This window comes from Ictalurus punctatus, unplaced genomic scaffold (genome assembly GCF_001660625.3).
Source record: "Ictalurus punctatus breed USDA103 unplaced genomic scaffold, Coco_2.0 Super-Scaffold_100, whole genome shotgun sequence".
NCBI classification, from domain to species: Eukaryota; Metazoa; Chordata; class Actinopteri; order Siluriformes; family Ictaluridae; genus Ictalurus; species Ictalurus punctatus.
In genome coordinates, this window is record NW_026521086.1 from 3,874,798 (window position 1) to 3,880,175 (window position 5,378).

General features: G+C 47.5%; 1 non-coding gene across 1 annotated transcript; it reads right to left on the reverse strand.

Annotated features, from left to right (window-relative positions):
- Positions 1-466: 466 nt before the first annotated feature.
- Positions 467-539, reverse strand: trnav-cac (transfer RNA valine (anticodon CAC)). The gene has a single exon. It is a non-coding gene; the product is annotated as a tRNA-Val (tRNA).
- Positions 540-5,378: the final 4,839 nt, after the last annotated feature.

A 5,378-nucleotide genomic window follows, 5' to 3' on the forward strand; every position in this document is an offset into this window, starting at 1 on the left:
ATTACAAGTCGCAACCTCGTGTCAAGCGCATCAGTACTCTTGTCTTCTTGATGAAGGAAAGAGCCAGGCTTCCACATTCAGTGGAAAAGCAGAGACTGCCCGTGATTTTGCAAGCAGCTGTTATCTGCCTTGCTACAAAAGCTCAATGGAAGGGAAACCGCTCCCAGCCTTTTTCGGGCGCAGACCTCTTGCAGACCTCTCGAGGTGAACTCGGCGAGCAGTACTTTACGGCAAATTTTCCAGTCACGCACAGAGTCTTGTTGAGCAACGAAAGAGCCAGGCTTCCACTTTCTGGGGAAAACCAGAGACTCCCTTTCATTTGGTAAGCAAATATTAACTGCTTTGCTACAAAAGAAGGAAATCTCCTCTGTAAAGGAGGTCTCGCTTTCTGGCTGTTCCTAGAGGACCTGATCCTACAGTGATGACAACCACTCAGTCATTAAAGCAAAGTTCAGAATATCTAGCTTGTTTCTGCCCGGTCTCGAACCAGGGACCTTTTGCGTGTGAGGCAAACGTGATAACCACTACACTACAGAAACCACGGTGCCATGGTACTTTGGCTGTTGCCTATGGTCTTCTGATGAGAAGCGCACATACGTACACTTTGTTCACCAGAGCTGAATGGTGCAGCGTGGCATTGGTGGTATAGTGGTGAGCATAGCTCCAGTCCAAGCAGTTGACCCGGCTTCAATTCTTGGCCCATCCACGGGTTGTAGCTTGGGGCTTCTCCAGGTACTTTATGGTAGTTGGCACAAAAGGAAGGAATCACCTACCTGAGAATGAGTTGGTCAACAGAATGTGCCATAGGCTTCTCTGCAGGCCTCCTACGACTCTTTCTGCTTCCCACTTGAGTTCTTAGTGCTCTCTTTGCTGTTTGTAAACACGTCAGCATGCAACAGGGCACGTTTGACCCGTGAACAGGGGCGAAAAGGTGAGAACATGCGGTCTCTCCGTGTCTGTCTCTTGTTAGCGACAAGCTAGCATGCAAACTGTGATGAGAGGTGTCCATTTTCCGCGATCAGCCATCTATATAGTCAATGTTTTATATTTAATAAGCAAATATGTCTATATGCTGATTGGTCTTAAGCAGCGTTGTCCAATCTTCAGCTTTTGGTTCCAATCTAGCAGGAGCCACACCTGATTCCAATTGTTGGCTCCGCTGATCTTGGCTTTCAATAGACTAAAGTGTGGCTTCTGCTTGGTTACAATGACAACCTGCAACCACACTGGCCCATTCTGGATAAGACTGGACAACCCTGATCTAAAGCAAATAACCACTGAGGTAAGTGCCACTTTGTGAGTTCTGAATCCGTCATGCCGGCTTGACGTCACTCGATGAACAGGGAAGGAACCGGGAGATGAGAAGACTTCCCACGGTTGAGGAATGGCAATTTCAGGTTGAGGGTGCGTTTGCTTTGCGTTTTCCCGCTTGGAGGTGGGGAATTACAAGTTGCAACCTTGAGTCAAGCGCATCATTACTCTTGTCTTCTTGATGAAGTAAAGAGCCAGGCTTCCACATTCAGTGGAAAAGCAGAGACTGCCTGTGATTTTGCAAGCAGCTGTTATCTGCCTTGCTACAAAAGCTCAATGGAAGGGAAACCGCTCCCAGTTGACCCGGCTTCAATTCTTGGCCCGTCCACGGGTTGTAGCTTGGAGCTTCTCCAGGTACTTTATGGTAGTTGGCACAAAAGGAAGGAATCACCTACCTGAGAATGAGTTGGTCAACAGAATGTGCCATAGGCTTCTCTGCAGGCCTCCTACGACTCTTTCTGCTTCCCACTTGAGTTCTTAGTGCTCTCTTTGCTGTTTGTAAACACGTCAGCATGCAACAGGGCACGTTTGACCCGTGAACAGGGGCGAAAAGGTGAGAACATGCGGTCTCTCCGTGTCTGTCTCTTGTTAGCGACAAGCTAGCATGCAAACTGTGATGAGAGGTGTCCATTTTCCGCGATCAGCCATCTATATAGTCAATGTTTTATATTTAATAAGCAAATATGTCTATATGCTGATTGGTCTTAAGCAGCGTTGTCCAATCTTCAGCTTTTGGTTCCAATCTAGCAGGAGCCACACCTGATTCCAATTGTTGGCTCCGCTGATCTTGGCTTTCAATAGACTAAAGTGTGGCTTCTGCTTGGTTAGAATGACAACCTGCAACCACACTGGCCCATTCTGGAGAAGACTGGACAACCCTGATCTAAAGCAAATAACCACTGAGGTAAGTGCCACTTTGTGAGTTCTGAATCCGTCATGCCGGCTCAACGTCACTCGATGAACAGGGAAGGAACCGGGAGATGAGAAGACTTCCCACGGTTGACGAATGGCAATTTCAAGTTGAGGGTGCGTTCGCTTTGCGTTTTCCCGCTTGGAGGTGGGGAATTACAAGTCGCAACCTCGTGTCAAGCGCATCAGTACTCTTGTCTTCTTGATGAAGGAAAGAGCCAGGCTTCCACATTCAGTGGAAAAGCAGAGACTGCCCGTGATTTTGCAAGCAGCTGTTATCTGCCTTGCTGCAAAAGCTCAGTGGAAGGGAAACCGCTCCCAGTTGACCTGGGTTCGATTCCCGGCCAATGCACCGATTGTAACTTGGAGCGTCTCGTGGTATTTCATGGTAGTTGGTGGATAAGGAAGGAATCACCTACCTGAGAATGAGTTGGTCAACAGAATGTGCCATAGGCTTCTCTGCAGGCCTCCTACGACTCCTTCTGCTTCCCACTTGAGTTCTTAGTGCTCTCTTTGCTGTTTGTAAACACGTCATTATGCAACAGGGCACGTTTGACCCGTGAACAGGGGCGAAAAGGTGAGAACATGCGGTCTCTCCGTGTCTGTCTCTTGTTAGCGACAAGCTAGCATGCAAACTGTGATGAGAGGTGTCCATTTTCCGTGATCAGCCATCTATATAGTCAATGTTTTATATTTAATAAGCAAATATGTCTATATGCTGATTGGTCATAAGCAGCGTTGTCCAATCTTCAGCTTTTGGTTCCAATCTAGCAGGAGCCACACCTGATTCCAATTGGCTCCGCTGATCTTGGCTTTCAATAGACTAAAGTGTGGTTTCTGCTTGGTTAGAATGACAACCTGCAACCACACTGGCCCATTCTGGAGAAGACTGGACAACCCTGATCTAAAGCAAATAACCACTGAGGTAAGTGCCACTTTGTGAGTTCTGAATCCGTCATGCCGGCTCGACGTCACTCGATGAACAGGGAAGGAACCGGGAGATGAGAAGACTTCCCACGGTTGAGGAATGGCAATTTCAGGTTGAGGGTGCGTTTGCTTTGCGTTTTCCCGCTTGGAGGTGGGGAATTACAAGTTGCAACCTCGTGTCAAGCGCATCAGTACTCTTGTCTTCTTGATGAAGTAAAGAGCCAGGCTTCCACATTCAGTGGAAAAGCAGAGACTGCCTGTGATTTTACAAGCAGCTGTTATCTGCCTTGCTACAAAAGCTCAGTGGAAGGGAAACCGCTCCCAGTTGACCTGGGTTCGATTCCCGGCCAATGCACCGATTGTAACTTGGAGCGTCTCGTGGTATTTCATGGTAGTTGGCGGATAAGGAAGGAATCACCTACCTGAGAATGAGTTGGTCAACAGAATGTGCCATAGGCTTCTCTGCAGGCCTCCTACGACTCTTTCTGCTTCCCACTTGAGTTCTTAGTGCTCTCTTTGCTGTTTGTAAACACGTCAGCATGCAACAGGGCACGTTTGACCCGTGAACAGGGGCGAAAAGGTGAGAACATGCGGTCTCTCCGTGTCTGTCTCTTGTTAGCGACAAGCTAGCATGCAAACTGTGATGAGAGGTGTCCATTTTCCGCGATCAGCCATCTATATAGTCAATGTTTTATATTTAATAAGCAAATATGTCTATATGCTGATTGGTCTTAAGCAGCGTTGTCCAATCTTCAGCTTTTGGTTCCAATCTAGCAGGAGCCACACCTGATTCCAATTGTTGGCTCCGCTGATCTTGGCTTTCAATAGACTAAAGTGTGGCTTCTGCTTGGTTAGAATGACAACCTGCAACCACACTGGCCCATTCTGGAGAAGACTGGACAACCCTGATCTAAAGCAAATAACCACCGAGGTAAGTGCCACTTTGTGAGTTCTGAATCCGTCATGCCGGCTCGACGTCACTCGATGAACAGGGAAGGAACCAGGAGATGAGAAGACTTCCCACGGTTGACGAATGGCGATTTCAAGTTGAGGGTGCGTTTGCTTTGCGTTTTCCCGCTTGGAGGTGGGGAATTACAAGTCGCAACCTCGTGTCAAGCGCATCAGTACTCTTGTCTTCTTGATGAAGGAAAGAGCCAGGCTTCCACATTCAGTGGAAAAGCAGAGACTGCCCGTGATTTTACAAGCAGCTGTTATCTGCCTTGCTACAAAAGCTCAATGGAAGGGAAACCGCTCCCAGTTGACCCGGCTTCAATTCTTGGCCCGTCCACGGGTTGTAGCTTGGAGCTTCTCCAGGTACTTTATGGTAGTTGGCACAAAAGGAAGGAATCACCTACCTGAGAATGAGTTGGTCAACAGAATGTGCCATAGGCTTCTCTGCAGGCCTCCTACGACTCTTTCTGCTTCCCACTTGAGTTCTTAGTGCTCTCTTTGCTGTTTGTAAACACGTCAGCATGCAACAGAGCACGTTTGACCTGTGAACAGGGGCGAAAAGGTGAGAACATGCGGTCTCTCCGTGTCTGTCTCTTGTTAGCGACAAGCTAGCATGCAAACTGTGATGAGAGGTGTCCATTTCCGCGATCAGCCATCTATATAGTCAATGTTTTATATTTAATAAGCAAATATGTCTATATGTTGATTGGTCTTAAGCAGCGTTGTCCAATCTTCAGCTTTTCGTTCCAATCTAGCAGGAGCCACACCTGATTCCAATTGTTGGCTCCGCTGATCTTGGCTTTCAATAGACTAAAGTGTGGCTTCTGCTTGGTTAGAATGACAACCTGCAACCACACTGGCCCATTCTGGATAAGACTGGACAACCCTGATCTGGGTTGTCCAGTCTAACCCTAACCCTAACCCCACTTGAGTTCTTAGTGCTCTCTTTGCTGTTTGTAAACACGTCATTATGCAATAGGGCACGTTTGACCCGTGAACAGGGGCGAAAAGGTGAGAACATGCGGTCTCTCCGTGTCTGTCTCTTGTTAGCGACAAGCTAGCATGCAAACTGTGATGAGAGGTGTCCATTTTCCGCGATCAGCCATCTATATAGTCAATGTTTTATATTTAATAAGCAAATATGTCTATATGTTGATTGGTCTTAAGCAGCGTTGTCCAATCTTCAGCTTTTGGTTCCAATCTAGCAGGAGCCACACCTGATTCCAATTGTTGGCTCCGCTGATCTTGGCTTTCAATAGACTAAAGTGTGGCTTCTGCTT